The following is a 22,582-nucleotide window of genomic DNA, read 5'->3' on the forward strand; positions in this document are numbered from 1 at the left end:
CTTCTTCTCCTCTACCTCCTCTTCTTGTTTTTTTGGTAAATCTGAGGATCCTGGCTTTTTCCTACCTATAGGCAGCTCTCAGCTCCTAGAGGTTACCTGCTATTTCTTATCAGATGGTGACTTACTTCATCAGAAGAATAAGGAGAATCACTAGAGAGACACTGCTGAAAAGACAGAATGCTACTTAACATGGCATAATGAAGGGTGCAATGTCCCTTAGATTAGCAAAGAAAGTTGCAGGTCCAGGAAGGGGAAAGAATTATGCAAAGGCACGATCACCATGTGACAGGGAACATGTGTGACATTTTATAGTGTCCTGTACACAAAAGATAAATACAGCAAGTGTTTTGAAGCTAAAATAAGAACCGGAATGTGCATCAAAATGATTCATTGGCTGAACAAAAGTATATTTTTAAGGACTTTGCATATTATGATGTTATCTGTCTCTAGAGAGGGCTCACTCTTTTCACTGCTAGCCAGGGAAAAGTGGGGTGGATCATCTTAATCCAGTCAGGGATTGAGATAAATTGAAGCTGGGTTGCAGTTAGTGTGAGACTTATTTTATATCTGCTTTGATCCTTTTCATAGGGTATAGTTTAGGGCTTTCAACTAAGAGCCTGATGTTTCACCAGGGACCCTTTCTAGAAGGGTTCTGTATTTTAATCTTTCTTCCTAGAACCAAGACTGAAACAAAATCCCTCCTCCACTTACTCAGAATTTTCAGGCTTATATTAAATCTCCCACTCTATACAGCTTCTGCATCACCAACTGTTTCCAGGTAAAAAGCTGCAGATCATTAGCTAGCCTTTCTGAATTATCTCTACCTTGTAATCTTTGCTCCTCCAATTCTGTTAGCTCCAGGCTTCTGATACCACCACATACTGTTTTTAAATATTATCTCAATTTTGAAGTGGTTTCTAGAAATATTGGTCTTTCAAAAACTTTTTTTTTATTATAGTAAATCAGAAGACTTTAATTCTGTATCTAAAAAAAATTATACACCTCACTTCCCCCATTCTTCCTGTCATTTTATTTCCTCATATTTCTCTCTTTATTCTGAGTCCATTTTCCCCTAAGAGTATAGAGAAGTATATTATCCCATCCAAGTACTAACCAGGCCCGGCCCTGCTTAGCTTCCGAGATCTGTTGAGATCGGGTACGTTCAGGGTGGTATGGCTGTAGACTAGAGAAGTATATTCTTTATTTTGTTTGTGTTTTTTTTTGTTTTGTTTTATTTACTATATGCTACTTGTTTCTATCATTTCTTCTCATTTAGTGCCTATTTACTCTTCATTTGAGAATAATGTGGAAAATTCTATTTGGAATAAACTGGAAAACTAACACTCATTCTTGCATGTGTTGTCTTAAAAAAAAAAAACTCATAGAAATTCTAAATATCTCTGATCCTATGTAGATCTGTCCCACTATCTATTGCTACATAACAAACTATCCCAAAATTTATTTGCTTGAAACAATGACTATGGTATTCTTCCTTATCAGTTTGTGGGTCAGGGTTTCAGGCAGGCTGATTTTCCATTCCACACGTTGCTAATTGACGTCACTAAGTGGTTTTCAACTGGCAGAAGGGCTGCCTTCGATGATCCATGATATGCCTTGGTGTTGATAGTTCCGAGGCTGGGCTTGGTTGGGACTCTATCAGAAAATCTACAGTAAGCCTCACCTGTGTTGTCATCAGACTTCTGCCATGGCAACTCAGAAATCCCTGAGACCGTGGCCCAGGTGGAGGCTGGAGAGATTCTTTATGTCCTTGCTTCAAATGTCCCATAATATCATTTTCACTGCATTAGGTTGGTCAAATCGTTAAGACCAGCCCAGGTTCAAGGGATGGGAATTAGAACCTGCCTATGACTGGACGAGTAGCAAACAGTATGTGATCATCCTTAATACATGACAATATCACTGTTCTGTTTTTAGTGTTTGCCTCTGCCCACCTCCTGTCCCTTCCAGGGAGAACAAGTTATAAAGTGGGCTTATAAAATAGCTCATGGTAATTAATAAGTTATTATATCACATTATTTAATGCTTAATTATCACTACTTAGCTTACTCTCTATGCAGCTATAAAGCCCAGGGTTCTTTATCTCTAACACACACTGATCCATAAAGCTAGGAGAATTCTCAGGGTTAGGAGCCTTAATTAGAGTTTAAAATTATGTGTCTTATTCAAGGTGGTTATAAAACTATTTGAATCTCAGCTTTAAATCTATACTTTTATACTTTGTTTTTTGATGCTGCAATGGGGATTCTGCAATGTATAATTCTTTGTCATGTGGATTCCTTTTATGCTTTTTCTCCCTCCAGGCACTGGAGGGAGACTGAGGCCAAAGGAGGAAAGAAGGGACTTACAAATGCTCGTTGTTCCTATTAGTGTCACTTTACCAATGTTGCTTCTCCCTGATTGCAGTAGTGGTTTTGAATTCCTAGCATAGTTTGGCTTTTTCTGAACCATCCTCATTACCATCCCTCCCCTCTGGGGAGTTAACCAGAATTAAGCTGACTTCCAGCTCTACATGACCCACCATCTGAAGAAATGTGATGCCAGCACATACAGATGATGCTATCTCCTGAATTGTGTCTCAGCCTTGGTTCTTTGGGACCTTGCTTTGAGCTTCTAAAGTACTAGGCATTACTCCTTGCTCTGAGATCTTAGTTATTATCTTATAGGACCCCTCCTGGCCCCATTTGATTTACCAGACTAGTTTGGCCTGATTCCCAAATCTGAGTAGATATTCTTGGCCTCTAGGTTCTGAGAACTCCAAAGCTTTTACCCATTTCAAAAGGCAATACTTATTCTCTCATTTATTCCTTCTGCCTTACTTCATTTTTTTCTCTTCTGCCATTTAAGTTCTCCAATACTTGTTTAACCATTACACTTTCTCTGTTGAGATAGCTAATGTAGTTTCTGTTTTTCTAACTGAATTCTCACTGATAAGTTGTACTGATCCTCTTTCCTTCTTCATTCCCTTATCAGTTGCCTTGGGAAAATACAATTCAAAATTCTGACACATTTGTGGTGGCTCACTCAACTTTCTTCAATCCACTTGATACTTCTGAAAGAACCCAATGCATGTAAAAAGTCCTTTTCGGCTTAGAAGAACTTCTGTGCTAAACCCAGCCTGATACAGGATACGTGAGCAGGAGAAAATAACTAAGATCAAGGCCTAAGAGAAAACACCTAATAGTAAATCATTTTTACTCTGTATCTGTTTCCTTTCTGTTACTAATAACATTTTCTAGAAGCACTTGCATAATAGTTTCTCTCTTTTCAGGAGTGATTCTTCACTCCTGACCTGGCTACTCAACTTCAACTGCAGAGTAAACTTACTCTGGGTGTGTATCTTCTGTCCTCCCTTGTCTAGGTGACAAATACATTAAATTGAGCATGTACAAAGTACTGTAAAACATTTTATTGAATTTTTAGATAATAGATAAATAATTCTGTACAAGGAGCTTCAGATAAAGCTTTGTAGGCACAAGGATATTTTATTGAAGGGCTGTGTTGGAATTCCTAGGGTTAAGGGATAGAGAATGTGGATGCTGAAAAAACTACATGAAACTACATGAAAACCATATTATTGGATCAATCCTTGGTTTATTCATTTAGATTTTGAACAAGTCTTTTATCAGTAAGTAATAAATTCAAAATTTATTCAGATTTTATCATATTTCTTTATCATAGTACTTTGACATAGGACTCTAATTATATGCCTCCCCCCAAAAAAGTATTTTGTTCTTTTTGCTTATGGCTTTGCACAGTCTTCTTATTCTACAGCCAATATTGCTGTTGTCTCTCCCTCAAACAGTTGATCGTCTCCTTAACTTAATCTTATTAATCTACATCTCATACTAAATATGGCTGACAAAGTTAGCAGTTTCCCTGTATACTTTATCTTCTCATCGATGGCTCCTTTTACAAGGCTTCTGTGACTGTGCTGGGAAACATCCTTCAAGGTCTTTTTACTTGTACTATTGTGCCTATTGTTCACTGCTGAGATTTTTGTGTATTGGATCACTATCATCTTTGTGTGTGAGTATTCCTTATCTAATCTAGAGTAAAAAGGGGAATGAATAAAACTAGTAATATGTTTTCATTTCTCATTAATAACAAATAATTCATTTTAATTCTATGGGACTAAAACACAAGGACGATAGGTAGAGAAATAGTGAGAAACAACTGAAGGAGGACAATTTCTGGGTACTGTGAGAGGACTATAGGAGAAAAATGGGGATTCTATGTGAAACTTAAAGGGCTATTAATGGCAGTGCATTAAATAATCTGCTTGTGAGTTTTATTATCTGAGCAATGAGAAATACTGACAAAAGCCTTCTAGCTTCTATTTTCTAAAAGGCAGCTATTCAGGACAGTGGTTTTCTAATCTCCTATGTGAATGTAAGTTAGGGACATATTACAGAGGCCACAGCTTTAGCACCCCTTATAAATTCTTCTGGATACTGCATTTAAAATGGAATCATTAAATTGTCCTTGTAAGTCCACCAGGATTGCATGCCTGCCCAGTATAACTATGTTGACCTGACAATGAGAATAGAGTAAATCAAACCCAGGTACCCCTTATTCCAAATTCCTTGGTACTCTCCCCACTAACCTCTACTTCTTAATATAGAGTATGTTGACACAGCTCATATAATAGTATATTCAAAGTGAGAGAAAGAATAAATGTACTATTCAGATACATTCCAGTTTTAAATTTCATAAGACAAATACCTTTAGTATGGTTTAGTTTCAATATCCCAACTCACTTATTATTCAATTCACTATGCAGTGATATGAATAGAAAAAAATGAAGTTAATACCATCTACTGATCTGGCTTTCCCACTAGAGACCAGCTTTCTTACTAATTCAGTCATCTTCCTCTTACTAGATAAATTTGTGCAGCCACTCAGTCTTTTACACTAATTGAAAAAATGCTGATTTTGTGCACTGATGGACTACAAAACTTCATTGGAGAGTTTCTGTGATCATAAGTACATTTGATCATTTTAAATAGCGCTCAGGGACCAGATAGCAGAGAGACTAATTCATCTCTGTTTGGAAGGTCTGTACCCAGCATAAAGAGGCATTTCTAATTCTACTCATTACTTCTTCTGAGAAAAAGAATTTTAAGTATTTTATCAGAGTTCTAGTAAGAAAAAAATTCATTTAAATAATATAATCTAAAATCTATATCTGATTTTTGGATATCATAATTAGAATGCACAAAAACTATCAGTGGATAAAATTACTAATGGAATTTAAAGTTATCCTATTTTTATTTAAATTATATGTCAAAATTAATTTTTAAGAGGATATAATTCATGCCTTCATATCTTTCCAATCTGTGGGTACAAATAATGTTAGGATTATGTTAACATCAATAGTATATATTTTTTTGTCCTCACAGCTGTAGTTCAGCTTGTAGATCCTTGTTCTATTTGCCACTTAAAGGAGCCATACTGTTACCAACTAAATACATTTGGATACTCTTCAAGGAGATAATACTTAAGAATTTTTGTCCCGGGACTCCTGGGTGGCTCAGTTGGTTAAGCGGCTGCCTTCAGCTCGGGTCATGATCACAGGGTTCTGGGATCGAGTCCCACATTGGGCTCCTTGCTCGGCGGGGAGCCTGCTTCTCCCTTTGCCTCCACTGCCACTCTGCCTGCCTGTGCGCTCGCTCTCTCTCTCTCTCTCTCTCTGTCTGGCAAATAAATAAAATCTTTAAAAAAAATTTAAAAATTAAAAAAAATTTTTTTAAAAAGAATTTTTGTCCCCAAATATGTCTGGATTGGTAATAATTGCCATTCTCCAAACACTGTATTTACTTGTATTCTGAAGCATTATTGTTTTCCTTGAAAAATGATTATGTGGCAGGCTTTACATTTTAGATGCTAGGAGTTTAATTATAAATAAGAACATAAAGGAAAGACTCTGCTCTTATGAACTGTGCATCTTCAGAAGATGATAAGAGATGAATAATAAATAAGGAGACATAAAAAGAAAAGGAAGGAAATTGTAAATGAGATGAGAAAATGAATAGGTGGATGTAGTAGAGAGTGATAGGGACAGATGCTTTTTTATACAGGAGAATCAGAGAAAGACTTCCTGAAAAAATGATTCGTAGTGAAACTTAAGGAATGAAGAGAAGCTAGCCGTCAAACACAAACAAAATAAACATGAACCAAAACTAGAGAAAAAGTGAAGGTAGCAGGTACTGCTAATGAAAATCACATAAGAGAGAATAAATGGGTTGAATTAAAAAAAACAAAATAAAACAAACAAACAAACATAAAGTTGATGAGCAAACTGTAACCAGAACTTCTGAATCACTCAAGGAAACAGTTAAATATGTGGTTTTCTCCCACAGCTCCCTGACATAGCATCCTTTCTCTAGGTCTGTGAAAGATAAACTGCTTTCCTACTCCTTTTAAAAGCAGAATCTTGGGGTGCCTGGGTGGCTCAGTGGGTTAAGCCACTGCCTTCGGCTCAGGTAATGGTCTCAGGGTCCTGGGATCAAGTCCCACATTGGGCTCTCTGCTCAGCAGGGGCCCTGTTTCCCTCTCTCTCTCTCTCTGCCTGCCTCTCCATCTACTTGTGATCTCTCTCTGTCAAATAAATAAATAAAATCTTAAACAAAATTCATTGTTAAAAACAGAATCTTATATGATGTATAAGTATCTGTCATGGTCCTATTAAAAAATAGAAACTAGTTCGAATAATTCAAGAGAAAATAATAAAAGGACAACTTTTAGACGTTTGGGGGAAGTTGACACCCAATCAGGGGTATTAAAGTAACCAGACTAACAATATCTAAAATTGCTATCACCACTAAAATAAAGAGATAAACTTTTAATCCAGAGAGAGTTAGAATTTTTGAGTAGTGGACAAAAGGAAATAAAATTAGTCCTAGAGAGATTCAGCAGCTGCCAAACACAGCCTGGAGCAGAGGGCAAGAGGGGAATACTATCCCAAGCACTCTATGTCTCTCACCTCCCCATTATGTCACTGACTCCCATTGGCTGAATACAATAGCATACTAGCTTAATGGAGGAGCACAAGAAATACAAGGTCTTGGGTGCCTGGATGGCTCAGTGGGTTAAGACTCTGCCTTCAGTTCATGATCTTAGGGTCCTGGGATCAAGCCCTGCATTGGGCTGTCTGTTCAGCAGGGAGCCTGCTTCCCTCTCCCCTGCCTGCCTGTCTGCCTACTTGTGACGTCTCTGTCAAATTTATAAATAAATAAAATCTTTTAAAAAATACTACAATGGTAGATACATGTCATCATAAATTTGTTCAAATGCATAGAATGTCCAACATCAAGAGTAAATTAATATAAACTATGGACTTCAGGTGATGATGATATGTCAATGTAGGTTTATCAGTTACAGCAAAAGTATAATTCAAGTGGGGAGATGTTAATAATGGGGAGGTATGCATGAGTGGAAGCAGAGACTAGATGGGAAATATCACTACCTTTTTTTCAATTTTGTTGAAACTTAAACTACTCTAAAACGGTGTCTTAATAAAGATGAAAAATCTGATCGTATATTTTCCCTGCTATATTTTAGACTTACTTGGCAGTTGTGATCCCTTTCTTTTTTATGATTTATCCCTTTTAGACTGGGTATGTGTAAACTATGCCTGCTTCACCATTGTATTTTAGAAGCACATACCTTGTCTAGTTTCACAAATTCACAGCTCAGGATAAGTCATATCTCAAGTCTCACCCTATCTGATTAATTAATATTTTATATCAGATTTTGGTCTAAGCCTTGATCATAGAATGGCATAAGACTTTTGGTGACTTTTGGAATAGGGTAAATATATTTTGGATGTGAGAAAGACATGAATTTGGGAGAGTAAGAAGGTAGAATGTTGTGGGCTAAATTGTGCTCCCTCAATAATTCATATATTGAAGTCCTAATCCATACTACCTCAGAATGTGACTGGTTTTTGGAGCTAGAATCTTTCCACAGGTAATTAGGTTAAAATTAGGTAATTAGGGTGAGTCATAATCCAATATGACTGGTGTCGTTATAAGAAGAGAAAATTTGGATTCAGACATGAACAAAGGGAAGACAACATAAAGACAAAGGGAGAAGATGACCATCTACAAACAGTAATGAAAGCCTGGATGGATCCTTCCCTCTTGATCCTCAGTAGACAGCAACTCTGCTGATACCCTAATCTCAGATTTTTGGATTCCAGAACTGTGAGAAAATAGATATCCATTGTTTAATTCATCCAGTCTGTGGTACTTTCTTATAATGACCTAACAATATACATTCCAAGAATTTTAATCATGAGGGCTATTAAGTAAACTGCTATCACCCAAGAAGCAAAGAATGAGACAAATTTAACGTTTTTTAAAAAGATTTTATTTATTTATTTGAGAGAGGGAATGAGCAGGAAGAGGGACAGAAGGAGAGGGAAAAGTAGACTCCCCACTGAGCAGGAAGACTGACATGGGGCTTGATTCCAGGACCCTGGGATTATGACCTGAGGCAAAGGCAGATGCTTAATCTACTTAGCCACCCAGCCATCCTGATGTCTCTAGTTTTAATACTGACTTTTTTTTTTTTTCAAATTTCATTGTTCTTTTGTGAGTGCAATACTTGGTTATTATTACTCTTGATTTAGTAAGCCATACAACGTAATCAACCAACTGTTGAAATTTTACTCAGAGGTACAAGTCAGCTTCTTTTGATATCACTTTCTTGTAAGAAATTATTATTTTACCTGAGTATTTGAAAGCAACCATAAAATGACTTGCAAAAATATGGCAATCATAGCTATAGCTCAGACAGAAAACTAAAGCCCTTCTAGCTAGTCTACAAGTTATTAGATTAGGGATGGAATCAGTTCTAGTGGTTTAAGTTAAGTATTCTTGGCTCTCTGTTTGGAAATCAATGGCAAACTATAATCATAATCTTTCCCTTAATACTGTCTGTATTATATTACTTAAGTGTGCATCCTCTCCAGAATCTTTATTGCTGCTTTAGAGTCATTGTCCTCTAAATGATGCAATAAATCACCTTCCAAAGAAAAACAAGAAAATCTGTTTGGAACAGTACTGTCAAAAACTCCATGCATGACTCAGACTTATCAGACAATGATATAAAACTATAATGATCAAATTCTGTGATAGAAATGATCTACCATTCAGCTTAATCAATGAATGATCAAAAAGAGACTGAGAATTTGAATCAACATATGAAACAATTTGTGGACCAATTATCCTCTCTCTCTGTGCTAAACAATTCTGTGACCAAATAAACTCCTTTGTTTCTGTGCTCAATAATACTTGTAACTGATGAAATAATTTAGCTACACGCTCCAGCAAATATTTGTTCCTGGAAGATCAGACTCTGGGAAAATTAAATTAGCTTAGTTGCCTATATGAATATTTTTATTATTAAGGCCTTTCCACCAATACAGTGCTACTTTGTTATAAACTCTGCTCAATTACAACTAGTCCTCTGCCAGGATAATCTGTTTTAAAATCACTGATCCTAGGTCATGAAACTCTGCATGTATTGTGTCATAAATTCTGATGAGAAAAAAAAAAAAAAACTAAACTATTATTTGTTCCATGTGATATTCTCCATGAATACCATTAAGTCCAATAACTCAGCTTTGCTTGATCTATTGGTCAATGGTTTAGACCAATTTTTTTTTTTAGAGCAATGAAGAATTTTAAGCAGGTCTAATATATGCAAATCTGCATTTAGAGAAGATTACTCTGAATACGATGTAGAGGCCAATGAATACATTTAAGCTTCTAAATTAAGAACATTTATCTTTTCTTAATTATTTTTCATGTAGACTTGCTTATAGTTAAAAAAATAGTTTTTAGATCAAATTCTAGACTTGCTTGATATTTTATGTATCAGTATAAATCAGTGCTTACATTATATAACCAGATCAACAGTAGGTTTTATGCATTTTCTATGTGATTAATATTAAGATTCAGCGTTATCAGAGCTATGGACCAAACCCAATTTCTAATAACTCTAAACAGGAATTGCCAACATGAAAGACCAGAAATCAGCAATGTTAGGGTCCATCAACCAGTCATTCAATTTTAAAGATAAAATATTAACATGAAAAATAATCAAATTATTTAATGGAAAATACACCATCTTATTGCTCACTGAAAATTTTATATAATTCACTAGTCAGGAGTTCCCATTAAATTCACACTCCTTTCAATGTACATGCAATTCATACTGCATTTAGAAGCAGTTTCAGCACATTCTTATACACTGAACTATAATCTTAACACCAACCAGCTTCTGTTCACGTTCAGAACTTGTGATTACTAGGAGCATTTCTCCTACAATTGTTCAACCCCTAAGGCTATTGATCGAGTGCCAAATCTTACTGCATTTCTCTATCTGTTTTCTCCATTTATTTTCAACTGATGTGTTCGGTTTGACCTTTGCTTTGCTCTGTAATTTTGCTTATCTGTGGTTTCTTATAATGAGTATGTCTATGACAATAAATCTTTCCTTGAACATAGTTCTTGAATTAACTATAATTTATAACAGAGTATCTTATTTACCGTGGCTTATTTTGGGTACTTCCAAATGATTATCTTAGAATTCTTAATCACTAACTGAAGTATTATTTATTTAAAAAGTCATGTGTAATCACATGTTATTTAATTTGTGATTTTTTTGTGATTTGTGTAATTTGTGACTTTTGTGATTTACGGTCATGTGGACACATGAGACTTTGAATCTGAAAGCTACGGAAATGTGTAAAACACCATATAAATTGCCACATCCTGACGGCACCCAGGAGAAGAATGAGGCACAAACAAGTCAGCTGTGAGAGAATTGAAGCAGGGGGTGACAGTAGAAGACTATCGCCTGGAACAACTCCTTAGTCTCATATTTATTAGAAAGTGAGTAACAACCAACAAAGAAGTCGGAGTAGATTACACATTGACTACGAGTCTTGTAGATATGTAAGAAGAAAGGCAAAATACATTTGATCATATGACCTATAGTGAGCAAGCCCAAACTAAGGATTGTCTGACTAACTGCTGATGCTCTCTGGGGAAGGGAAGATAGGGGGAAAATGCGGCAGGCTGCATTCTACCTGAGTGGGCCAGGCGTTCCCAGCTGCTCAGTTTTAAGGACCTATATCGTCCTCTCCCCAGAAGCCTGTTGCCAGTACATGTTTTTCTTAAAGCTATATCTAAGCATGCTTGGCAAATAGTATAAATTCTCAGAGGTTATATTTTAAGCAGTACGTTGTTCTGAGGGATGGTCACAATAAATACTAGGTGTCATATTACCATTTCACTACAATATGAATTTTCATCCTTTAGGTGAATTGTATTATATATCTTAAATCCTTTTGAAGAAATTCTTTCTGGAATCATGACAGTAGATGTTTTTGTGTAGCTATGAATGAATCTATCATTCATTTCTATGTTGCTATCCTATCCAATTGATTTCTAAATACTTCTTCCCCTTGACCCTAAATCCATTGCTTTTCTGGTTCAACCTTAAGCCATTAAAATTCCATTGACACCAGTTTCCAATATTAAAACCTTTTGTAATATAAATTTCACTGAAAATTCTATTTCTTTTTTTTTAATTTATTTATTTTCAGAAAAACAGTATTCATTATTTTTTCACCACACCCAGTGCTCCATGCAATCCGTGCCCTCTATAATACCCACCACCTGGTACCCCAATCTCCCACACCCCTGCCACTTCAAACCCCTCAGATTGTTTTTCAAAGTCCATAGTCTCTCATGATTCACCTCCCCTTCCAGTTTATCCCAGCTCCCTTCTCCTAACACCCCTTGTCCTCCATGATATTTGTTATGCTCCACAAATAAGTGAAACCATATAATAATTGACTCTCTGCTTGACTTATTTCACTCAGCATAATCTCTTCCAGTCCCATCCATGTTGCTACAAAAGTTGGGTATTTTCTACTTCTAATGTATTATTTGAAGATAATATGGAGCCAACTTTAGGAATGTCGGTGAATTTTATATGAGAGATGCTTCTTCAACTTTTCAAAATAACCTTCGAGAGGAGTGCCTCAGTGACTCAGTTGGTTAAGTGTCTACCTTCAGCTCCCTCGGATCCCAGGGTCCTGGGATCTAACCCAGCATCAGGATTCCTGCTCTACTGGGAGCCTGCTTCTTCCTCTGCCTCCGCCCCTTCCCCCTGCCCATGTTCTGTCTGACTCGTGCTCATTCTCTCTCTCAAATAAATAAAATCTTAAAACAAAACAAAACAAAAAACAACAGCCTTGGAAAGATTAATCAAAACCCATGCGACATGCATTTAATGAGTCTCTAACAGGCAAAAGTACTTTGAAACTCTCTTAAAGCTTAAGATACACAATTTAAGGGAATTAGTAAACCTAATTTAGCTCAACAACACAGTTTTGATCTTCCTTGTTGGAGCCACAACAAATCTGGTATAGTGTGGTCTCTGGTATCTATATCATGGGAAAAATTGACCTTATCTTAGATAGGCATACTCTAAACTATATTATCTAATGGTCCTTCCACATTTGGGTGGCAATTTTGGACTCATTTGGAATCATCTCAACCTTTAGATTAAAATCATATGGGATGATTTTTGAGTGCATTGCAAGAAAGGAAGTTTGAGGGTCAGCAGAGGGAGATCTAGTGGCCTTTGGTCATACTGTTTTAATAAAGCTGAAAATCTGTTTATAAATTGTAGACATCATGCAACAAATATATCTGCCCCTCCTCTATCTATCTATGTTTTTAAAAAGGTATCCAAAGTTATGCTATGTAAACTGACCTGTGAAATGTCAGTGAAAGTAGAAGCTTAAAAGCCTGTACCAAACACCCATTCTCCTTTCTCTGCATTAACAAAAGTTAAGATAGAATCTCAGTTTGCATCCCTACGATGTATATGTACTTTGAATTATAGATTCACATATTTTTAATTATTTTATTTTAATTTATTTTAGTTAACACACAGTGTTATGTTGACTTCAGGTATGCAATATAATGGTTCAACCCTTCCATATATCATCCTGTGGTTGTTAAGATAAGTGTACTACTTAATCCTCATCACTTATTTTACCCACCCCTCACTCCCGTTTGGTAACCATTAGCTTATTCTCTATAGTTAAGAAACTTTCTCTTGATTTCTCTCTCTCTCTCTAATATTAAATATTTAATATGTAAATTTTAATACTATTGCACAAGTAACAGGATAAATAAAAAATCAAATGGAAAATCAAAATATGCCTCAAAACAAAAGCAAAAGAAAACAATATTCCAAAGCCTAAGAGATGCAGAAAAAGCAGGTGTTAGAGTGGACTTTATGCTATAAAAGCTTGTATTGAGAAAAAAGTTCAAATAAACAACTTCATATTATGTCACAATAAAAAGGAGAAATTTAGTAGAGGAAGGAAATAACAAAGAAAAATCAGAAATAAATAAGAGACCAAAATAAACAATAACATAACATTGAAATTAATGTTGATTTTTTTTTAAATAAGCAAAATTATCGATGTTTTAACGATATTAGGAAAAAAAAAGAGAAAAGTCACAAAAATCAAAATGAGAAGTGGAAAAAACAAACAAACCGCAACAGATAACCACAGAAATATATTGTGATAACAGACTACTATAAAAATTATATGCTGATAAATCAGATAACTTAGGGAAAAAACCTAAATAATTCCTAAAAATCCACTGGCTACCATGATTGAATCATGAATCTTGAATCCAAGAAATAGGAGATGTTAGGCCAATAACAAGAATGAAAGTTGAAATAGGAATCAGCACAGAAAACCTAAGACCTCATAGTTTCCCTGATGAATTTTACCAAGCATTTAAAAAAAACAATAATTAATGACAATCTTTATAAAATTTTACAAATAAGAATAGAAAGAGTATATTTAAAATCACCCTATGAGGTCAATACTACCCTGATTCCAGAGCAGGATAAAAAACAATACAAGATAAAAAAGTCTAGCTTCTTTGATAAATATAAGTATTGCTACTTCAACTTTCTTTTGACATCCATTTGCATGATAAATGTTTCTCCATCCCCTCACCTTCAGTCTGCAGGTGTCTTTGGGTCTAAAATAACTTTCTTGTAGGCAGCATATATGTGGGTCTTTTTTCTTTATTTTAATCTATTCTGACACCCTATGTCTTTTGATTGGAGTTTTAGTCCATTTTCATTCTAAGTAATTGATATATATGTATATTGCCATTTTTTATTTGTTTTATCATTGTTTTTGGAGATTTTCTCTGGTCCTTTCTGGTCTTTGTCACTTTTGGCTTCTCCTTTATACTTAAAGGTCCCCTTTAATATTTGTTGCAGGGCCGGTTTGGTGGTCACAAATTCCTTTAGTTTTTGTCTGGGAATCTATTGCTCTTATTCTGGATATTAGCCTTGCCAGATAGAGTATTCTTGGCTGCAGGTTCTTCCTATTCAGCTTTTTGAATAGATAATGCTACTCCATTCTGGCTTGCCAGGTTTTCATTCAGAAATATCCAGCTAGCCTTGTGAGTTTTCCCCTGTAAGTTAAGGACTTTTTGTCTTGCTGCTTTTAAGATTTTTTTTTTCTTTGTTACCTGTATTTTGCTAATTTAACCACTGTATGTTTTGATGTTGGCCTTTTTTTTTTTTAAGATTTTATTTATTTATTTGACACAGAGAGAAATCACAAGTAGGCAGATAGGCAGGCAGAGAGAGCAGGAAAAGCAAGCTCCCTACTGAGCAGAGAACCCAAGACAGAGCTTGATGCCAGGACCCTGAGATCATGACCTGACCCAAAGACAGAGGCTTAACCCATTGAGTCACTCGGGCACCCATGTTGACCTGTTTTGATGGGAATTGATTTGATGGGAGTTCTCTTCATCTCCTATATTTGGATATGTTTCCTTCTCCAGATTAGGGAATTTTTCTGTTATTTCTTGAAATAAATTTTCTGTCTTCTTTTCTCTCTCCTCTTCTGGGACTCCTATAATATGAATTGTATTATATTTGATGGAGTCAGTGAGCTCCCTGAGTCTACTCTCATGTTGCATAATTCTTTCTCTCTTTTGTTCAGCTCTATTATTTTCCATTATTTTGTCTTTTAGGTTATTAATTAATTCCCTGTTTCTTCTGGCCTGCTTTTTCATTGCTCAAGCCTGTTTCTACTCTCTTTTATTTTAACCCTCATCTCTAATTCTTTTTAAACTCTTATCTCTATGGTAAGGATCTCATTGATATCTTCTATTCTTTTTGTAAGCCCAGTGAGGATCCTTATGATTATTGTTTTAAATTCTCCATCTGACATGTTTCTTATATCTGTTTCACTTAGATCTCTGGGCTTGGCCTTATCTTAGTCTTTCATCTGGAATTTTATCTAAGTTTCAGCCTTCTTTTCTGAGTTAGAAAAGCCAGTTACGTCTCCTGCTCCAGAAAGTTATGGCCTTACGAAGAAGAGGTCATGTAGTGCCCAGGGCCGGTGCTTCAGGCCTGGTGCTTCAGGGAGTGTCTCTGGTGTGTGCTGCATACACTCTGCTATTCTATTTTGGCTGCTCTGTCATTTAGACCAGTCATCTATAGAGGTTTTCCTTTGTCTGCTGTGGGTAGTATTTGGTCCCTGATCTAAATATGGCGAGTTTTAACTAGGTGTGCTCTGGACTGCTTGTGAAATGAGATCTGACACCAACTTCACCAGAACTGAGTCCTTGCAGAGCTCTCTGGTTAAGAGACATTATGTGGGCTGGGGTTTATGTTGGTCTTCTGGGGGAGGGGCCCACTTTCCTGGGACTGAGGCAAGTTTCACTGAGAAGAGTGGTCCCAACAGAGTACAGGGTGGTGGGGCTTGGTGAATGCAAGGTAGGCGGCTAGTGTAGGTACTGAGCTACTTCCCTCACATTTATGCTGAGAGGGAAGGAAATGGAGTCAGCCAGCTCCTTTGCCCCAGAGAAGTGTCTCTGTGAATGCTGCCCCTTAGGAAAGCACTTATAGAAGAGCAAATAATCTGTACCATTGTGTGCTCCAGGCATTTTTCAGAAGCTGTTGCCACACTGTCTGTCCCAGGTTGTTTGCCTCCTTCTCTCTGGGAAAACACAGTGCCCTCCTGGCTCTATCCCAACCACACCTGCTGACATTTAATTTAAAATTCCAGTTAGGGGGCACTTAAATGGCTCAGTGGGTTAAGCCTCTACCTTCAGCTCAGGTCATAATCTCAGGGGCCTGGGATAGAGCCCGGCATCAGGCTCTCTGCTCAGCAGGGAGCCTGCTTCTCTCTCTCTGCCTGCCTTTCTGCCTACTTGCGATCTTTCTCTGTCAAAAAAATAAATAAAATATTTAAAAAAAAATAAAATTCCAGTCAGAACAGCCAAAATCAACAAGACAGTAAACAACGTGTGTTAGAGAGGATGTGGAGAAAGGGGAACCCTCTTATACTATTGGTGGGAATGCAAGTTGGTGCAGTCACTTTGGATAACAGTGTAGAGATTCCTCAAGAAATTAAAAATAGAGCTTCCCTATGACCCTGAAATTCCACTACTGTGTATTTACCCCAAAGACAAGGATATAGTGAAAAGAATGGCCATCTGTACCCCAATGTTCATAGCAGCAATAGCCACAGTCACCAAACTATGGAAAGAACCAAGATGTCCTTCAATGGATGAATGGATAAGGAAGATGTGGCCCATATACACTATGGAATATTGTGCCTCCATCAGAAAGGATGAATACCCAACTTTTGTATCAACATGGATGGGACTGGAAGGGATTATGCTGTGTGAAATAAGTCAAGCAGAGAGAGTCAGTTATTATATGGTCTCACTTATTTGTGGAGTGTAAGAAATAACATGGAGGACATGGGGAGATGGGGAGGAGAAGGGGGTTGAGGGAAATTGGAGGGGGAGATGAACCATGAGAGACTATGGACTCTGAAAAACAATCTGAGGATTTTGAAGGAGCAGGGGTTGGAAAGTTGGATCAGTCTGGTGGTCGGTATTATGGAGGGCATGTACTGCATGGAGCCCTGGGTGTGGTGCATAAACAATGAATTCTGATACACAGAAAAGAAATTTTAAAAAATTAAAAATTAAAAAAAAATAAAAATAAAATTCCAGGCTTTCAAAACATGGTGGGGGCATGAGCCTGCACTGGTCTTCTGGGGGAGGGGCCTGCCACATTGGGACTGAGGCATGCTTGATTTAGGAGGGCAGACCTGCCAAAGTGCAGGGCAGTGGGCTTTGGCATAAGCATGTAAGGCAGCTAGCACTGGCGCTGCATTGCCTCCCACCAGTGGCTGTATTTATGCTGAGAGGCAGGGAATGGTGTGGGCCAGCTCCCCTGTTTAAGAAGAGATATATATCTCTGTGAATGCTGCCTCCCATGGACACATTCAAAGAAGAGCAAATAATCTCCCCACTGTGTGCTCCAGGTGTTCAGATTGCTGTTTGCATGTCATCTTCTCCCTGGTTGTTTGTTGGAGAGAAGGCTCCAGGAGAAAGGCAGTGCCCTCAGGGCTCTATCTTAGCCAAGCCCATTGACCTTTAAAACTCCAGAATTTAGCCCTTTTGATTGCAAAAACTCACAAAATTCAGCCCCTCTCATTCTCCCACACCAATCGCTTTGGGGAAATGTTCTCTTTGTACATTCCCCTGTGTGTTTCTCTCCCTCTTAGCCTTACCCATGACCATGGTTTACCACCCCACTCCATAGCAGCCCTGATCTATTTCTCCCCTACACCATGTCTGCACACTTCCTACCTTCTTTGAGTTGGCCTTTTCTCTCCCTTTAGTTGTGGAGTCTCTTCTGCCAATCTTTAGGTTGATTTCTGGAGTATTTAGAATGATTTGGTAGTTATGTAGTTGTGTTTCTGGCGTGAAAGGAGCCTAGAGTCCTCCTACACCACTGCCATCTTGAAGAATCTCTCTTTCTTCCTCCTCCCTTTGCTCATCTGTTTTGCTTCTTAAATTCCACAATGAGTAAAATCATATGGTATTTTACTTTCTCTGACTTATTTCACTTAGCATTATACTCTCTAGCTTCATCCATATCAATGCAAATTGCAAGATTTCATTTATTTTATGGCTAAATAATATCTCATTATATCTATCTATTATCTATCATATATATATGTATATATATATACATATATATATGATCTTCTTTATTCATTCATCAATTAATGGATACTTGGGCTGCTTCCATATCTTAATTATTCTAAATAATCCTGCTATAAACATTGGAGTGTATGTAATGTATGTATCCCTTTGAATTAGTGTTTTTGTATTCTTTGGGTAAATATTTAGTAGTGGATTGTGTGATTGTTGGATCATAGGTAGTACCATTTTTAACTTTTTGAGAAACTTCCATACTATTTTCCACAGTGGCTGCACCAGGTTGTATTCCCACCAACAGTGTATGAAGATTCCTTTTTCTCCACATCCTTGCCAACACCTATTGTTTTTTGTGTTGTTGATGTTAGCCGTTCTGACAAGTGGAAGGTAATAAATACATCATTGTAGTTTTGATTTACATCTATTTTCCTCATAGTAAGTGGTTGTGTGGCCCTCTGGATGTCTTCTTTGAAGAAATGTCTGTTCATGTCTTCTGCCCAATTTAAATTCAATTTTTGGGGATGTGAGTTTTATAAGTTCTTTATATATTTTGTGTGTGTGTGTGTTTTTAAGATTTTATTTATTTGCTTGACAGACAGGGATCGCAAGTAGGCACAGAGGCAGGCATAGAGAGAGGAGAAAGCAGTTTCCCCACTGAGCAGAGAGTCTGATGTGGGGCTCGATCTCAGGACCCTGGAATCATGACTCGAGCCAAAGGCAGAGGCTTTAACCCACTGAGCCACCCAGCTGCCACAGTTCATTATATATCTTGGATAATAACCCTTTATCAGAAATGTCATTTGAAAATATCTATTACTATTTCATACGTTGCCTTTTAGTTTCCTTTGAGAAACAGAAATCTTTTTTTTTTATTTTGATGTAAACCTAATAGTTTATTTTTGCTTTTATTTCCCTTGCCTCAGGAGACCTATCTAGAAAAAAAAAAAAGTGCTATCCCAATGTCAAAGAAGTTATTGCTTGTGTTCTCTTCTAGGATTTTTATGGTTTCAGGTTTCACATTTAGATCTTTAATTAATCTTGAGTTTATTTTTGTGTATGGTGCAAGTAAAGTAAAGTTAGTAAAGCTAGATTACTAGTTTTATTCTTTTACTTATTCTTGTCCAATTTTTCCAACATTCCAACATCATTTTTTGAGAAGACTGTCTTTTTCTTATTGGATATTCTCTCCTGATTTGTTAAAGATTAATTGACCATATAGTTGTGGTTTCCCTTCTGTATTTTCTATTCTGCTCTATTGGTCTATGTGTCTATTTTTGTGTCAGTATCACACTATTTTGATTACTACAACTTTGTAGTGTAACTTCAAGTCCAGAATTCTGATGATTCCAGCTTTCTACCTATATATTTTTAAGTTATAGAGATCTGTGGAAATTCTACTGCTGCAGTCTATCTTAGCCCATCCTTTTTGACACAAATATTTGGTAAGTTCCGTTCATTTTTATGATGATCAGTAAAACTATCTTAGAGTGTTTACCTAATTTGACAAATCAATTGAGTGATCAAAGAGTAGAGTCTTGTCTCTATTATATCTTTCTTTTGTTCATTCATTTTTGTTAATTTGTTCATTGAGAATTATATTAATTTTCATCCTTCTTGGCTTTCCTTTTACTTCTTAGACAATAAGAAATCCAGCTTGCCCATGATTTCTAAAAGGGACTTTAAGTTGCCTAATAAGTTTCTCCCTGACAAAACTAATCAACATTTTTCAAACCTCCTCTTATTCATATTTTCTCTAATATTTGATTGTTCCTCTTTAGACCCCCGCTTTTTGGTTTCCAGCACATAATTTACTTTGGGATAATTATTTACCCTCTTTGGATACTCATTCACAATCTCTTGATGGTTTTCCTCCTCTTGCAAATTTTCTAAACTTAGGATTTCTCGGGTTTCATGCTTCACATTGTTTCTGTCATCAAACATTTTTTTTTAAACAATCTTACTCACTCCATGATCTTCAACATTTTCCTAAAATCTCTTCAGCTTTCACATTTTTTAAGTTTATTATTTTTTTTCTTTTTTCTCTCTCTCCCTCTCTCTTTTTTTTTTTAGTAATCTCTACACCCAATGTGGGGCTCAAATCATGACTCCAAGATCAAGAGTCACATGCTCTTCCCACTGAGCCAGTCAGAAGCCTCAAATTTCACATCTTCTACAAGCTTCAGATTATAATTTCTCACGACCCAAATTAAATCCTTTCTGTTGTGAGACAAATTACTTTTATCACACCTACTTTTGTCTCCATTATCATATAATCACTAAAGCCCAAAATCTGTCTTTAATTCTGTTCCATATTCAATCCACAGTCCCCACTTGTGCCCTATTTATCCTATTTTACAGTTCACAAAAACATCATTTTTACTTGCTTAATATGTGCTGAATCTGTTCCCTCCTTATGATCATCACTGCTATTACATTTATGCAGAACTTCAACCTTCATTTCAGAGTATTGTGTTTATTTCCATGCTTGATTATTACTTCCAGTCCCATAATTCCCTGCATTCTTTTTCTGAGGTAGAAGTTAATTCTAAAATTAAATTTTGATCATATCTTTCTTACTTACACTATTTCCATGACTATTCCACCAAATTCTTAAAAATTTCTATTGATCTATATCTTAGGGAGACATATAAGCAAAATACATGAAGAAATATATAAATTTACATGTTGATAAGATGCTGAGTCTTTTTGCCTGACCTCTTGCTCCAACTCCATTCCTACTATAATCCTACTATAACCCTACTATATTCTAACTATAACAGAAATGACTCTTTTGGAATCCTCAGGGCTTCTTGGAATTAAACTTAGGAATCAATCATTAAAACCATACTAATGCTAAATCCTAATAACAATATGACATAAAGCACAAATTAGACATAGCACATGTTACTTTTCATGGTGTAGCCTTGCTTTATTTTTATGTCCTATTTTTACTACATAGCACATGTAGCACTTATTTTTAGTTTCTTTTGTTATCTTTTCAGCCTAAAATTCTTGCCCTCCTGGTATTCTTGGTTTAGTCTTGCCAGGATTAATTAAAATTAGTTGAAAGCTTTCTCTTGGATCTCTACTAGATGTTGTTGTATATACAGTCCCTGTCCTTCCCACTGTTCTTTCCATGTGGTTATTTTAAAATAGATTAATCAAAATCTTAGTTCAATATCACAGGCTGCAATATTCAAAGCCTTCCCTGGAATTTTTGAAGTTGATTCTAAAGAGAGCAAAAAAGAGTGTCCCTTATTATTTAAGATTAAAAAAAAAAAAAAAAAAAAAACAAAACCTCTTGAGCTGTTAGGTTTCCTTCATTTTATTGGAAACATTCTGCAACAAAAGAGCATAAATTGACATGTAGAGCAATGAATGATGGAAAAGGAATTGTGGAAGCACTTGAATACCTGCTCCAGTGGTTCCTGGGTTTTGCTGCACCCTTGCTCTTCCCATGGATAGAATATTTAGTCTTTTCTTCTGTTACATAAATTGCTTCATTGTCTCTAAAGTAAATACCCCTTTTGCATTAGCTAATTTGAATTGGATTTATCTTATTTACACCTAAAATGTTTTCACATCCACACATATACTCACAATAAGTGGTAATATATTTCAGAAATTTTATAATTTCCCCAGACCCTACTTACTCAAGGATTCCCAACTTGGGGAAATCTCTGCTAGAAAAGTTCATCCACGTTTCTTCTGTGCCCCCATTGTTCTTCGTTCAGAAGACATTTATAGTTCAATCATCGTTCTTTAACTTGGTTTATAGTTTGTCATTACTCTCCCCCCAAACTTCACCCTTGATTGGAAGGAATTATTTTCTATTAATCTTCATCTAATTCTCTTTACTTTATAATTATTATTTAATGTTTGAATATAGAAGACAATAGAGCAAATTTAACTTAGTGATACTCTGAAAATTATTCAAGATTTTTTAAAGTTAAAGCAAACATTAAAGTTCAGATCATTTTGTGTCTCTACCTATATAAATATTCTTGAGATCTGTTAACAGGTGATTATCTAGCTCTGTTTAAATATGGGATTGGTTTATGAGATAGCTTGTTCTACCAATGGATAACTATAGTTAATGTAAATTAATACACAATTTTAATGCATATTTTTAATTTCCAAAATCACAGAGAATACCCTTTGAAGTTATTGTATTTGTTAGTTAGGGCTGCCATCACAAAATACCACAAACTCTGTGACTTCAACAACAGAAATTTATTTTCTCACATTTCTAGAGCCTGGGAGTCCAAGATCAAGGTGCTGGCAGGGTTGGTTTCTCTTGAGGCCTCTTTCCATGGCTTGTTTCCTTCTCTGTCCTCATATGGTCTTTGCACTGTGCATGTGTACTCCTGGTTTCTTTTTCTCTTCTTAGAAGAACACCAGTCATATTGGATTAGATTTCATTTAACAGTAATTGCTTCCTTACCTATTACCAAATTGGGAGTCAG

Source organism: Mustela nivalis (genome assembly GCF_964662115.1).
Source record: "Mustela nivalis genome assembly, chromosome: 5".
NCBI lineage: Eukaryota > Metazoa > Chordata > Mammalia > Carnivora > Mustelidae > Mustela > Mustela nivalis.